Here is a 5,332-nt window from a genome sequence, read left to right as displayed (position 1 = left end):
CGCCCCCTTCCCGGGGAGCCCCGCTTCCATTGGCTTGATCCTCCGTCAGTCATCAGCCATGGGGGCGAGCCGCGGCAGGTCTGGCCTGGTGCGCCTGCGCCGGCTTCTCTGTCAGTCATCGGCAACGGCCAATCGGCGCTGGTAGGGGGCGCGCCCGGGAGGCCTGCCGGCTGCGCCTGCGCAGGGTGGTCAGCGGATGCAAGAGGCCGGAGCTGTTTATTTCTGCTTAGGTCCAGCGCCTGCGGGTGGCGTGCAAGGTGGCCTTCTGGGGCGAAGATGGGGGCTGCTTCTCGTGGAGCTAACGTTCTGCAGTGCATGGGGGTCTCACCATAAACATGATAAATAAGTAAATTGCAGAGGAGGCCGCATAGCAAAATGGAGTCTGCAACCAGGTGGATGGAGTTCGAATCTCAGCTTTGCCACTTAATAGCTGCGTTACGTGAGCAAATTACTGCGCCTCACTTTCCTCCTCAGTAAAATGAGGGCCATAGTAGTGACTCCTTTAGAGTGGGCGTGAGGATTAAGTGAGGACAGTACCCGGTATTCAATATGCCCTATATAGGCGTTCAGTGAATCACACATAGGATGCCAGCCGGTGAGGTGCCCACCTCGCACCCAACAGCATGCTGTGTTCGGGGTTACAACAGTGGAAAATAAAGGGCTCACTTTTGTGACATGTTTGTGAAACTGAGGTGCAGAAATCAATTCAGCAGATCACGACCAGCGTTTTCTACAAAACACAATGGGAAAAAAAATCACTGCATTGTGTATGGAAAGTTAAGGATTGTTTTGGGAAACTCCAACTCTGCGTCTGCGTCCTGGGAGTGGCAGGTTGTTTTCCCCAAAATTGGCTACAGAAATAGGTGCAACCTTGCCACTCCCCATCCTTGGGCAGACTGTCATTCCCCTCCTCTTGAACTTGAGCAGGACTTTGTGCCACAAATAGGATGTGGCAGAAAGGATGCTGTGTGACTTCCAGGCCTAAGTCAGAAACTAGGATGCATCTTTTGCAGGTGCTAGCTCGCTGTCTCCCTCTCTCTCAGTTTCAGGATGCCCTCTCTTGGAGCCCAGCTGCCACGTTGTGAGGAAGCCCAGCCATGTGAAGAGGCTCCCAGATAAGGGCCCAGCGGAAGCCAGCATCAACCACCAGACAATAAGTGAGTGAGCACTGAGATGATTCCAGCCGCCAGCCTTTGAGCCAGCCCAGCTGCCACCAAGAGGAGCAGAGACGAGCTGTCCCCAGCAAGATCTGCTCAAACTGCACGTTTGTGAGCAACATCAATGCCATTGTTGAAAGCCAGTAAATTTGGGGGAAATTTGTTACGCAGCTGTAACATCTGGATTGCTGGATCACATGTGAAATTTGTATCTTACTGTAAGTCACACAAAAAACAGTTGAAAGCCACTGCTTTGGTGGCAAGACCTCACAATAATCGAGGAAACAAATGAACAGGATCATTTTAGACAGGAACACCTGTTACGAAGGTGGGAAATCAGGGTCATAGGATCGAGCCACTAGAGTTGGTGTCAGAGGGTGGGGTGGGAAGTGACGTTAGGTCAAGTGGTCAGGGACGGCCTCCCTGAGCAGGGGACATATGAACTGGGACCTGAGTGATGAAAGGATGTTGGGAAACAAAGCTCCAGGAGGAAGGCAGAGCTGGTGCAAAGGTCCCTGAGGTGAGGGAGTTTAGCTTAAGGAATAGAGAGGAGATTGGCATAGCTGGAGAAGAGTGAGCGAGAGGGTTGCCAAGGGCTGAAGCTTGGTTCTGGTGGAACGGGAGGCACTGGAAGGCGTTAAGGAGGAGAGAGCTGGGGAGTGGACGGACTCCAGCTCATCCAGAATTGAGAGAACTTGCCGGCAAACCAGATGTACAGAATGAGGAAGAGGAAGAGGATGCTTCCTGGGTGTTTGGCCCAAATCCCCGGATGGGTGGTGGTGCTGGTGGCTGAGAATGGGAGGGGCAGGCTTGGAGGTGAGGGGCTGCAGGAAATGGAATTTGGGGGCAGTTCCCAGTGCCTGAGATGTGGCCACATGCAGCTGTCCATGTGGTGGTTGCTCGGCTATAGGAGTCCACAGAGACATTTGGGCTGGGGATAAAAATCCAGGAGTTGCCGGGGTGCAGGCAGAATCAGATGACATCACCTTGGGGGACAGTATGGTGAGGAGGAAGTCCAGGGACCATGCTCTGGCACCCTCCAAGTGTAGAAGTCATAGAAACGAGCAGAAGCCAGCAAGACTGAGAAGGCACAGCCAGTGGGGGGAGACAAGCAGCTACAATGGAGCCGTCGGAAAATGTGATTTCGGTGAGCATCAGGAATCGGACAAGTCCTCAACCCCAGGCCTGGGGCCCCTTCCTCCTCAGGGCTTGCTTCCAGGAGAGAGTTCTTCCCAAGACCCCGGAGCTGCTTGTGTTTTTCTATTTTTACAGTGATCATGTAGCTGGGGACACCCTTAAGACTCATATATTTAGTCTCTTCCAGGTCACAGATCCCTTTGAAATGTGACAAAAGCAATGAGAGAGGCTCTGCCTTGAAAAACATACCCAACATCCACACATTGTTGGGTTTTGTGCAGCTTTTGGCTCAGGCCCCCAGAACGCCACCCCCAGATTGTCAGGTGAAGAAGCTCCAGGCCTTTGTCTCATGGCGTGGCTAGTGGATGTAGAAGTGATGGCACCTTCATCGTTTCCTGCAGAAATATCGATGTCTGGGCGTGGGGACTGCTCCCCAGACTCAGTGCTCAAGGCGAGCCTCGCTCACCCTCCTGCTGGCTGAGGTGGCTCTGTCACCATCAGCAGAGTGACCTTTGGTGCCAGGGGCTCATCTTCTGTGCATGAAGGTGGTGGACTATATACCCGTGCAGAGTGAAATAAAGAGGAGATAAGACCGTGGGTTCTCTGTCTGGCTCTGCAGTACCTGTGACCTTGGCAAGTTCTTAACCTCTCTGAGCCGTGGGCTAATGATAGCTCTCTTATCAGCTGGGGTGGGACATTCGAGAGATAAGCTGCGAGATTGCACAACCGCAGCCTGCCAGATATAAACGCTTCTGTCAAAAAAGGCCATTCACCTCCCTTCCAAAAGACAAATCAATAACCACTTGCCAGCCATTAGGATGGCTATTATTTAAAAAAAAAAAAAAAAAAAAAACACCCAATACAGAAAATAACAAGCATTGGAGAGGAGGTGGAGACATGGGAACCCTTGTGTACTGTTGGTGGGCGTGTCCAGTGGTCCAGAGTCTATGGAAAACAATATGGCGGCTCCTCAAGAAATTAAGAAAAGAATTCCCAGAGGACCCAGCAGTCTCCCTCCTGGGTGTGTACCCCCAAAATTGAAAGCAGGGCCTTGGAGACACAATGGTACACCCAACATTATTTACAGTAAGCAAAAGTGGGAGCAATTGAAGTGTCCACTGATGGATGCTGGATAAACGAAATGGGGTCCATCCAGACAATGGAATATTATTCAGCTGTTAAAAGGAGGGACGTTCTGACACGGGCTACAACATGGAGGAGCCGTGAGGACATTAGGCCAAGTGAAAGAAGCCAGACACGGAAGACAAATACAGTGTGGTTCCATTTCTGTGAGGCTCCTAGGGGACTTAAATTCAGAGACAGAACGTAGGATGGTGGGGGCCGGGGCTGGGGGAGGGCTGTGCCAAGTTCCTGTTTAACAGGGCCAGAGTTTCAGTTTGGGAAGATGAAGGAATTCTGGAGAGGGATGGGGGCGAGGTTGCGCAACCATGTGAATGTGCTTAATGCCCCGGAACCGGACGCTTAGAAATGGCTAAGACGGCAAATGTTATGGGATCTGTATTTGACCACAATTAAAAACAAAAATCTCCATCCAAAAGGCAAAGTGAGAATCTGGGTGATGGGGGCCCATGGGGTCTTAAGCTTGAGCTGAACAAGACAACAAAGATGAGGAAAAAATGGTCCTGGCAATTGTGAGAAACAATTTTTTTTTCCCCCAAAAGCCCCTTCTTGGCTCACAAACCCCTTTGGGAAGCTGACAAGAGCATTGGACCTTCCGCTCAGAAACACACAACTTCGTGTGAAATTTCTGGGACTTCCAATAACCTCTAAAACCCACCCACATCTCCGGTGGAAAAAGCCAGAGGAAAAATGAGGAAGGGAGAAGTCGGGAGGGCGACCGTCCATCATCGATCTCCCTTGTGGGGAGTGGTGGGGGGGCCAAGGATGGTCTACTTCCTGTCCTGGTGCTGGTGACACAGGGATGTTTAGTTTGTGGAAAGCCGTGGAGCTGTACACTTTTGAACACAGGCTTGTACTCAAAATATATGTATATGATGCCCCAATAAAAAATAAAACAGCAAAACGAGATCGTTTAAGACCCAACCTATTAGAAAAAGGTTTGGCAGGAGATACTCCAGAGTGTTGACAATGGCAGGCATTTCTACCAAGTGGGACGACGGCACCCTCCGCTACACCACACGTTTCTGTATTGTTTGAATTTTACCTTTTACAATTAGCATCAATTGTTTTGTCACGAGGCAAAAAAATCAGTAAGGATTTTTCCTAGATGTTCAAGGTGGGTGTTTGTTAGAACTTTCTGTCACCATGACAATGTTCTCTAACTTTGAAGCCCAATACAGTAGCCACCAGCTATGTGTAGGGCAGAACCTAAGGGAGTTTATTGTGCTGGCCTGGTAATTTTTCCGTAGCTTTAAACATTGTTCAAATTAAGTCTGGTTTTGTGTGTGGTGTTTTTTTTTTTTTTTTTTTTTTTTGGTGAGGAAGATTGGCCCTGAGCTAATATCTGTTGCCCATCTTCCTCTTTTTTTTTTTTAAAGATTGGCACCTGAGCTAACAACTGTTGCCAATCTTCTTTTTTTTTTTTCTGCTTTATCTTCCCAAACCCCCTGTACATAGTTGTATATCTTAGTTGCAGGTCCTTCTAGTTGTGGGATGTGGGACGCCGCCTCAATGTGGCCTGACGAGCAGCGCCATGTCCGCGCCTAGGATCCGAACCCTGGGCTGCTGCAGCGGAGCACGTGAACCACTTGGCCACGGAGCCAGCCCTCCTCTTTCTTTTTTTCTTCCCAAAGCCCCAGTACAGTACAAAGTTGTGTATCCTGGTTATAGGTCCTTCTAGGTTTTCTCTGCCGGACGCCACCACAGCATGGCTTGATGAGCGGTGCGTAAGTCCATACCCAGGCTCCAAACTGGTGAACTCCGAGCTGCTGAAGTAGAGCACGCGAACTTAACCACTCCGCCACAGGACCAGGCCCAAATTAAGTCCATTTTGAAAAAGAGATCCATTTCAAAGCTGAAGGAGGTGTACAGTGAGACAAAGGCCAGATGCAGACGTG

Source organism: Equus caballus, chromosome 7 (genome assembly GCF_041296265.1).
Source record: "Equus caballus isolate H_3958 breed thoroughbred chromosome 7, TB-T2T, whole genome shotgun sequence".
Lineage (NCBI taxonomy): Eukaryota > Metazoa > Chordata > Mammalia > Perissodactyla > Equidae > Equus > Equus caballus.
This window is presented reverse-complemented; position numbering follows the sequence as displayed.